Source organism: Rhinolophus hipposideros, assembly GCF_964194185.1.
Source record: "Rhinolophus hipposideros genome assembly, chromosome: 14".
Lineage (NCBI taxonomy): Eukaryota > Metazoa > Chordata > Mammalia > Chiroptera > Rhinolophidae > Rhinolophus > Rhinolophus hipposideros.
Genome location: NC_138060.1, coordinates 35,019,626 through 35,030,235, shown reverse-complemented (window position 1 = coordinate 35,030,235; position 10,610 = coordinate 35,019,626). Strand labels below are relative to the sequence as shown.

The window sequence follows — 10,610 nt, the reverse complement described above, 5'->3', positions numbered from 1 at the left end:
TGGGAATAAAACACACGTTCCCTCAGCTGGTGTCCAAACTATGAGCGTCACCAGAACACCCCCTGTTTAGTCATTCACTGGAATGCTTTGCATTAATGGAGGAAGGAAAAGAAAAGGTCTCGAAACTTGTAGATAACAGGGAGCAAGAGCTATAACCATCATTTTCTGACCAGCTCAGAGCATGGTTCTTGCTGCTCAGAGCATGGTTCTCAGGCCAGGAGAATCATCATCACCTGGTCTTGTTAGAAAGGCAGAATCTCTGGTCCCCATTCTAAACTTACTGGATCAGATTCAGCCTTTTAACAAGACAGCTAGATAAATCCTATTCATATTTAAAATCTGAGATATCAATTCATCAATGGAGCGCCACTAAGCCCCCGAAAACAGAGACTCAGCCCTTTGTGCCTGCCTCGCACCCGCTCCACTCGGTAGCAACCGAACCTCCAGGGACATCGGAGAGGGTGCTGCCGAGGGCAATTTGATGATTGGTTGGTCCGGCCACGTGACCGGCGCTGGTCCTTCAGCGCTACCGGATTGGCTCTTGCGGACGCTGACGGACAGGGCCGGGGCGGGCTAAAGCCTGGTCTGAGGGGCGCGAGCGGGGGCGTGAAGGCGTGAGAACGCGAGTGCGCGTGCGGGTGCGGCGAGGCTTTCTCCCGAGCCGTCGGAGGGAGCCGGAGCGCTTCTCCCGAGGTAAGCGCTGCGGGGTGGACCCCCACCTCTCCACGGCCAGGTGCTAGCGGTCGGGGTGGGTCGGGCTGGGCGGGCCGGGGGAGGTCTGGGGTCCGCCTGCTCCGGGAGCCCTGCTCCGGGTAGGAGGCAGACCTGGGCTCAGCCATCCCCACTCGGTGCCTCGGTTTCTCTTTTCCTGCCCTCTAATGCTCCTCCCCATCATCCTCACCGCGGAGACGGGTCCTCCCTTGGGGAGTTGCCCACCTGGCAGCCCCTTCTCCGCCTTTGTTTCCCGCCCGGAGGGATGCTGGTACCGGCCCCCTCCCCAGGTAAAGGATGAGGATGGTGGGACTGGGGTGTCACGGGCATCGGTCGGGGGCTGTGGCCGGGGTTAAGGTGGCTTTAATGCAGCGGGACCTGTCACATGTGAGAACGAAGGAAAAAAATGTAGTGTCACTTTGGCCAAGATGAGGGACTCGAACTAATCCAGTGGCGGCGAGAGAAGCCAAATTCCTAACGCAGCTGTGCTGGCGGGGGTGGGGGACAGGACGGGTGGACAGAGCCCAAGTGCTGCCCCACAAAAGGCTTCGCTGGACCTGCACGCGAGCTCTCACTCGAGTTGCACCGAAATCGAAGGCTTTCAGTCCGCCGAAGGAATCCAGAGATTCGTTAAGAGGCGGAATTTTTTTTTTTTTTTTTTTAAGCAGTTGGATTCTAGTAGAACAGGGCTAAATGAGAGGTTACAACAAGGAATTACAGATACAGTGAAACTGATGACGGGTAAATTGCGAAGAGGGAAATGCCTGCAGTGAACTGCAGACCACACCATCACACGGTTGTTCTTCAGGAAGACAGGGTTTTTTAGGGGAAGGGGGTGGTAATCTCTGTAAACTAAGATTTTTCTGGGCCTGCCCAAGCGAGTAATTACTTATTTTCAGCATGTTAATGGGCTGTAGGGAGAAGGGAAGGCAGGGTGTAAATTACACCTATTCAGACCTCCTTAATTCTTTGAAAAGTGCGCGTTGATAGAAGACCATTTGGGTACCAAAAGCCATTTGGGTGTGTGTTGGGGCAGAAGGTTTGTCTTTTTTAAAGTCATACTTTAAAAAGGGAGGATGTGTGTAAAGCATCCCCTGCCTCTCCCTCTTTCTTTTTTCCCCAGACCGGCAATAACAAGGACATGCTATGCGTTTTATAATGAAATATAAAAAGTCCTTTCGGTTTTCTACTGGTTAAATAATTTATTTGAGGCATCTGGTAGTCTACTCAGTAAGAAATGGTTCAGCTGTCAGCTGTTAAAAGATTTTACTGTATTCTGGAGTTTCAGTGTAGTCCACTTAGTACTTTTTCTGGTATGAGATGGACAAGACTCTCTTTATCTGATTCCTTGGAGACATCCTGATACTGTTTCAAAGCCGGCTTATTGCTCTTATCTTCCCCTTACAAAGTTTTGTTTCTTTAGGAAACAATGTTCATACATCTAAGACACACCTCATGCCTGTGAAATGTCTAGACTTGTGAAATGTCTACACTTACTGAGAAATTAATTTACTTGGCAAGTTAAAACAAATGGAAGAGGGAGCATTTAAATTTGTTAGGAGGGGATCAGAACTAACATTTATCAGCTGCAGCAAATCAACTTTTGGTCGTTTTCTGAGGTGAATGAAAGTAAAAGTTGAAGTTGCTACAAATCTTCTTGGGAATACAGCAAATGACCCCAGTAAAGTGAAGTATATAGTGTCAACTGATAGTTTGGAACATAAAGCAAATTAATGGGACTAATTTAAACATTTGTCAGGGATTTGTTTTTTTAGCTGATATGGGATGGTGGGGAAGGAATTCTGAATGAGAGGTAGGTGGTATAGTTTGAAAGGTCTATACTTTCATATTTTTCTCAAGTGTCATTTTTTAAAATATAAACTACACAAAGGGCATGACAATGTTTAAGTTTAGCCTGTGGAAGGGAGTTGGGGGTTTTGAAAAGGTTGAGAAACACTTATTTGTTTACACAGGGAAAACAGGAAGATTGGCAGGCTTATTTCATTTTGAAGGAAGCAACATGCCTCAGTGACCTACAGGACAAGGTTTTATTCTCTGATTGAATAAAAGCCCACTAAGTGTTGCTTTCAAAGCAACAATAGAATCACTTCCTTTCTGTCCCCTGGGTCAGGGACAGGGAGGATAGAGAGTGAATGAGAGAGATTAGAGTCCGACCTGCATGCCTAAGCAGTAGTGTCCTTTGAGCAGGATCTGTGTCACGTTGTGTAAATATAAGAGCCTTCACGTTGACAAGGGTCTGAGCACCTTCCCTGGGATGCCTGCTGTAAGATAGAGCTGGATAGCATTGCCACAGGTGGGCCACGGGTGAGATCATCTGATACAGAAGCACTAAGGGGAAAGGAGAGCCAGGAAATGTTTCATTCAGTGAGGCTCTGCTGCTTCCCTTTGGAGCCTTAAGGAGGCATTTCCAGGCAGAGCTGCCTCGTTTATTTGCTAGCCTGGCTAAGCGTTCATTATATGGCTTCCGGAAGACCTGCCCTTCATGAATGAGTCTCCTGTAGAGGTTCTATGGCTCAGGTTATAAGCATCAGTTATGCTTGTAATGTGCTCTAGAAAAGAAAGGCTCACAAAGACACAAATCTAGGCTGCTGTTCTTTTAGGTCCTTGTCTTATGTCACCCATGGGCTTCCAGAAAACAAGTTGTGCCCTCCCTACCAGTAGATGGCACTGCTGCCTCTGGGAATTCCTGGAGCAGATGAAATGTGGAGCTGGCAGACCAGCAGTGTGTAACCTCTAGTCTAGAAGATTTTGAAAGGCTGTGTCAGCTCTTAGAGAATCCCCAAAAAAAAAGAAAAAAAAGAAAAGTTCTGAAAGCCAGAACTGTTTATATGAGGTAGGAATAATATGTGTGTTTAGTGGCGATTGAGAAATGAGTGTGATTACTTTGCTTGTTGTGTGTGTGTCCTAGGAGAGAAGGCAGAGGGTAAACTGACAAGCACAGGTTTTAAAAGCACATAGCAGCTTCTGATGTACAATGCCATGATCAGGTATCCACAGTATCCCTGAGGTGGTCTCCCAAATAGGACGCATGTCCATCGGATACCCAACAAAATCTTTACAACATTATAGAATACCTTCCCCAAATTAATTTTCAAAAGAAAAACCCTGAGGCCATCTTGTGGTTACCAGCTGCTTCCAAATCCCTTCACCTTTCCCCTTATCCCCAACCCCCTCCCACACACCCATCTAACCACTCTCGGTTTTTTCTCTGCGTCCCCAAAACTGACTCTGATTAGTCCAACTATAATTTTATATATATAATGTGATGGTTCAGTGTGAGGTCGGAGGGATAGTGGATGGGGGGAGGGGGGTTCACAGTATGAGGGATATAAATGATGAACGTCTAAGTATTACCTTGTTTTGTACACCTGAAACTAATAAATAAATTAATTAATAAAAAAAAAATAAATAAAAAAATAAAAGCACATAGCAGACATGTTGGTGACTTGAATGAGGTTGAAATCATGATTCAGTTAAAATTCCCAACAACTTCCTCGTTACTAATTCTTTGCATATAAAACTAGTCTACTCACTGCACGGATGGCACTACGGAAATATACACATGACTTTTAAACCTGATCAGTATCCAGTAATTACAAGCTCTGAAGATAGTAGTGAGAGTATTAGTAAAAATAATGCTGGTTAAATAATGCTGGTTAAGTATTAGTAAAAATAATGCTTCATGGCTGTCCACATACGTAGGTCAAAGTTATTCTGAATTAGTTTCTTAAAATACTTGTTAGGAATTTTTAAGTTTTAGATTTTCTTAGCTAATGTTCTTTCAAGATTGTATTAACAATCCAAATCTTGAACTTTGGTTTTATTGACCATATTTGCCAGGGTTCATTCATCCCTTCCCCCGCTTTTGAAGTATAGTTATTCTTTGTAATTGGTCTTGGAGATGAATTTTGGAGCCATGATATTGGAGGGAGGTGGATGCGTTGCCAGTGGTTACAGTACATACAAGGGCCTCAGCTTTGACCCTGTCTGAGGTATAAGCACTGGTGCCAGATGTCGTCACCCCCGTCACCTTCTTCCCTGTGCAGCTCCCATCCTATAACTCAGTTTCTCTGTGGTTTATTTCTGTCTCTCCAAGTGAGCTGATGAGCTGGTTTGTAGTACCAATGCCTAATCCTAAAATCCTGCTGATACTAGGGGCAGTAGTTACAGCAGGCCGTTCCCATTACCTCATCATGTGACCTCAGATAAATCTCCGTGTCTTTTTGAACCTCAGTTTTCTCACCTGGTGACTCGGATTGGTGAGGTGGCACGTGTCTTTTAAAATTCCTTCCAAGTCTAAAATTCTATGGCCAAGTGACTCTCATATGGAATTTCTGAAGCCTCTGAAAAGTTCTCATTTAGAAGGTATTTTCATACTATGAGCCTAGGACAAAAAGAAATCTCACTAATATTTCTTCTCAGAAATGATCGTGCATTGTCTTAGATCCCTAAGAATTCAGAGTTGGAAGACATCCTAGAGATGGCTTAACTCAACCGTCTTATTTTATAGACAGGGACTTTGAACTCAGAGCTGAGTGACGTGACCAAGCTAATAGAGCTGGTTAATGGCAGAGGATTAGTTAGAGAACTAGGACCCAAGCTCAGACTCATCTCAGCCTTCCCTTCTCCAATGCTGCCTTTCTTCACCTGCAGTCAGTACGCAGAATATGCTGTGTGTACAGCGCGGGAGCGAAGAAAATTGAGTAATTCCTTAATGTAGTATTTTAAAGCCACAGCATGAATAGTGTTGAGTTTGGGCAGAAATCCAAGGCCAGGCTTCTCTTTGTAGCTCATTCTTTTCTTCACTGACTGATTTTGAGCAAGATTCTTTGCTGTGCATCTTTAGGTTGTTAAAACGTTTCTGCCTGGAAATTCCTGCAGGGAAAGCTTCCATCATCCAAGAAGAGTCATTTCCCAATCAGATGTTCTTAAATTGGGTCCATGGACTCTGAGGGCTGTATGGATTGAAGAGTATTTCCACATAATTGACTTGCTTTGTTATCGTATATATACAGAGGGTGCCCACAAAAATGTATACACATTTTAAGAAAGGAAAAAAACTGAATTAATATTACACGGATGGTAACCATTTTGAGCACCTCTTGTAATTGCAGAAGTCAAATGTGACTTGTATTCATCTTTTGTTATTGGTATATATTGAGTATTACAATTTTAATACTTTTTTTTCCTTTCTTAAAACATCTGTACATTTTTTTTGGCATTCTCTGTCTTTTCTCTATATATTTAATACATTATTCTGAGAAGGAAGTCCTTCAACAGATTGCCAAAGTGGTCCATGGCACAAAAATGAGGCAAAAATTCTGTAGTAGGTACTGGACAATCACCAGAATAGGAGAATTTTTGAAGACCTAATGAAACTATGGTGGAAGAGGGTTTGCAAGTGGAGTACAGAAGTAAACCTATAGAAGTTCTTAGAACATTTTACCTATATTAAAATGCTTAAAATTGCTCACTAAATGAAGATGCTAATAATAGCATTTTGCCCATCGTAAATTGGTAACGGCTATGCAAGTATTGATTTCCATGATCATTTCTTACTCAATAAGTACTTCCTCCTAATTTGACCAAAACACTTGCAAATTCACGTTGCTTTCTTAAAGATGACATGCATACTAAGAGGCTCCCTTCTTCCCCAGTCTGATTTGATTTCCAGATAAGTCAGTGCCTTTCTGACTCATGACGTGGAGTATTTGACGCCTGTCTTTCATTTCTGAGGCCCTAACATTTTACTTCTTTCTGTAAGCTTCTAGGACTCACCGTGATCTCAGGGACGCAAAGCAAATTTACCTGCCAGGGGTAAAAAATCTTGAGGTTCCTCATTTGTTCCCCAGGGTTTACCCCAGAAACCACTGCTGTTCCTTCACTAATCATTTTTCCTTTTTTTATTCTAACCCCAGGTTCTCTCTTTTTCTAGTTGTTCCCAGATAGAGGTGTCTCAGAGTTTGTATATATTGAAAAGAAAAATTCTTGGTTTTTCCAGGAGGTATATAGAAGTTAATTTGTGTTCAGTTCACAGTTTGGACAAGCGAGGCATAACTTTGGAGATCACTACAGTTTGAAGGACATCTGCTTGAAAATCTCTTGATGTCTGTCCTATGACACCTTGCCAACACTTGATACCATGGTGACTCACACTGGTGAGTGCCACCTTCTGGTACCTTTTTGGGTATGGGCCAGAGTAGTGTTTGTTCTTGATTTAGCAGAAGAATACAAATTACACTTTTTTCTTCAGAAGGTTGTTGTTGATTGAGTTTATGTAATAACAGAAAAAAGTCAAATTTATGAATTCTGATCGCCGTACACTGAGTTATCGTGAGATTTGGGAGGCGTCATTGATTTCTCTGAGTTTGCTTCCTTGTCTGCAAAATAGGAGGAGAGAGCAGTGACCACTGAAATTTTTTTCCAGTTACAAAGTCCTGTGATTATGAAATTCTACTTGATACCCAGACTAAACATGTCCTAAACATCCTAGCTAGTTAGGAAATTCATTTATAATCAAAGTCGATAATAATTCTTTATATCTGCAAATCTCTTTTGTGGTTTACAAAAATATTCTCTAATTCTTTATCTCCTTTCTACTTAAAATGGGCCCAGAGAACAGTATTGGTATCATCTGGGAGTTGTTAGATACGCAGAACCTCAGGCCTCCCCCAGAACCTTCTGAGTCAGAATCTGTATTTTATCAAGATGCCCAGGTGCTATGTGTGCACGTGAAAGTCTGGAAAGTTCTGCTTTGTCTCATTTTTGAGTCTCACATTGACCCCTGGGTCAGTGAGGGAAGCAGGTTATTTTACAGATAAAGAAGCCAGGAAACAAAGACGCAGAGTTGTTAAGTAACTAATCAAGGTTACTGCGCTTCTTCTCACCCAGAACTCGGTACTTGAATCCTAATGTTACTTTTGGGAAATGGGCTCGAGTCAGGATTGTCTGATAGAGACTATCAGGTAGTAGATGCCCCGCAGCCCACGGTCTTAGTTGCAGTTGTATGGCTGAGTTCTAGCCAACAGAATGTGAGTGGATGTGGTCAAGTGTGGGGATGCACTTCTAGGGGAAAAAACAGAAGGAGACAGAATGCCCACTGAGTCCCTCCATGCTTTTTTATATTCCTAGCAGGCTGGAATGGACAGGACCTCCTAGGGCAAGCTTGGAAATTATATTTTAAAGATGGCAGGACTTTTGTCAGCCTGTGTGCCTGCATCGCTGATCAGGGAGGGCCACTCCACTGACTGGCCTGTTCACCTGTCCTGTATGTGTACAGGAACCAGAAATAACTTGTATTAAGCTTGACCATTGTATGTGTTTGGGGCCATGTGTTCCGCACTTACCCTACTCTTAACAAATTCGCTTGAGCACTGGCTTGGGACGTGAAGTTACAGATTTGTTGGCGTAATGCATTCATTCACTTTTCATCTTTGGCAGCTGGTGATCGATCACTTGTGGTCCAACATGCAGAAGTGAGTGGTGAAAAGCAGCAGCGCTGATGGGTCATGAGGATGTAAGTGTGTTTGAAGGCTCTCACACCCTCTACTCCAGGGTAAGTCAAAGGCATTCTCTGCCGTGGTTTCTCTTGTTTTACTAAGTCGTAGAGCCTGTTGTCTCAACAGCCTCTTGGAGTCAGTGCAATGGGGGGCAGTGGAAGGTTCTCAAGACCTTTATTGATTTAATTCAGAGGCACCATGAAAATCAGCAATTACGAAGATAAAACCATGATCAGGGTGATGGGATGGAATCTGTGCGTGGAAATATCTCAACACAAGGATGTTTTTTTTATTGGTTTCAGGTATACCAAACAACGTAGTGATTAGACATTTATATACCTTACAAAGCAACAAAAGAATTTTTAATGAGTCAGTATGGGGTGTGATTTACCTGTGTGTGTGGAGGGGAGGGGTTGTTGGGCTTCCCTGAAATATACTGTACCGAAAGGAATTAGGCCGCACTGTTTCTTGTCTGTATATCATATTGTTAGCTCTGCTGGCACGGGTTCTGCTTTCCCAGCACCCTCCTCCGTGGATCGCTTTGCTTGACTTTTCCTTCATTAATCACTTGTTTTCAGGAGGGGAAACAGCCTGCCAAAGAGTTGATGATTCCCAATTTGGTAGATAATAGCACCAGCAAAGCACATGGTCTGCTCATCGCATTTTATTTCATCCAATGTCATTGGAAGTCACGTGTCCTTTTACTCCTTTTCTATTTGCAGTCCCTAGGGCAGTGGGTAGGGGCACTGGGAAAATTATAACCCTAGCTGGCTTTGCATTTTCATTTGTGCTGAAGATTTTTGAGGCCAGAAGAAGACATTCACTATGTGGTATGCCCTTCTCAGAGTCTATGTGCAGGTCCAGAAAGGTGGGGTGGAAAGGACATCACATCCTTTCTGAGCTCTCCAGCTTCTGGACCCTCAACTAAAACCAGACTCCTTTAAGGAGAAAACTATAATTAATAGAAATCTAAGCAGAGATAAGGATGGTTGGGAAAGAGGCACAGCGTGTTAAAAAGTGCTCAGCTGAAAAACTGGATGGAGGGTATTAAGCAACTTCATTCAATACTGTGAAGGCCTTGCCAGATGATATCCCATTGCCCAGACTCAGACAGAGGGCACCAAACAAAGCCGAGGTCCTTCCATGCTTCATATGGCTCAGTAATGTGTACAATTTACTGAACAAAATGGACAATTAGGGGCGGTAGCTCTCTGGAGATTCCCATAAGCATACACCACTACTGCTCTGGAGTGATACGCGTGCGTAGAGGTAAGCAAAGCAGGGAAAAGGCAGCTGTAGGGCACATTAACAAATGAAGACTCCAGGTGAGCAGCCAGATACAGACTGTCGCTCAGTGCCTGGTGGTTGCTCATGAAAGGACCTGGTTTTTGCTAGGTGTTCTCATTTTCCTTTATGGCTCCCACATATAGTCCTCCCTCGGTACCCACAGAAGCCTGGTTCCAGGACCCCTCAGATCCCAGAATCCCAGGAGGCTCAAGCCCATTGTATAAAGTGGGGTAGTATTTGCATACAGGCTAAACCGGGTATGCCCAGGCATCGCTGCATTCATTTGGAATCCGCGTAGGGCTCGGTGTGTGGAGAATTCAGATTTTGCTCTTTGGAACTTTCTGGGGTTTTTGGGTTTGTTTTTTTTTTCAAATATTTTCAATCCACGGTTGGTTGAATCTGAGGATGGGAAACCCACATATTTGAAACCTGTGGCTATGGAGAGCCGACTGTAGCTTCTATTTTAAAAGGGAACTAAAAAGTATAGCATGCCAGAAGTTGTACTCAGCTGGCCTGTTCTGTGTAAATACTGTACAAGGATCAAATTGTAGAAGGAGCCACTCATTAACTATTGATTAAGGGGCCAAAGAAAGTAATGCCAGTGATGCCAGAGAATCAGGGGTTTCCGTCATCAGCGCTATTGACATTCTGAGCCAGGTGACATTCTTTGTCGTGGGGGCTGCCCTGTGCATTGTAACATATTTGGACTCGACCCACTAGCTGCCAGTAATGCTCCCCCCACAAGCATGACAATCAAAAATGTCTCCAGACATTGCTAGATGTCCTGTGAGGGCAAACATTGCCCCTGATTGAGAACCACTACTGGAGGAACACAGTGATTTAATCTTGCTCTGAGTTTCTCTGGAACTGTATTTTAATCATTTAGTCTCCTTTTGCTATGGCTTCCCTACCTGTAAAATAGATGCAGCATGAATAACCCAATAGCCTAAGGAAATAATATACACAGTACTGTGTGACTACTTGGGAACTCTATACATGCTAAGAAATAGAACCTGTCTCCCCCAATTTCCAGGACCCGAGGATCACTCTTGATCCTTGTGAAGGCACTAACTGAGGAGCGGTGGGGTTTGA

General features: G+C 43.7%; 1 protein-coding gene across 4 annotated transcripts in view; it reads left to right on the top strand.

Moving 5' to 3' along the window:
* The first annotated feature begins 560 nt into the window (after positions 1-560).
* The window catches only part of TMEM108 (transmembrane protein 108), a 263,053-nt gene continuing 253,003 nt past the window's right edge, over positions 561-10,610 (top strand). For 2 of the 4 annotated variants that reach the window (XM_081072359.1, XM_081072354.1), the window contains exons 1-2: positions 561-693; positions 8,173-8,287. The gene's annotated coding sequence lies outside the window, so the exon portion shown is untranslated. Of the gene's footprint in view, positions 694-860; positions 1,002-8,172; positions 8,288-10,610 lie in introns of those variants that run through there. The other 2 variants (XM_081072356.1, XM_081072355.1) reach the window with 2 other exon arrangements.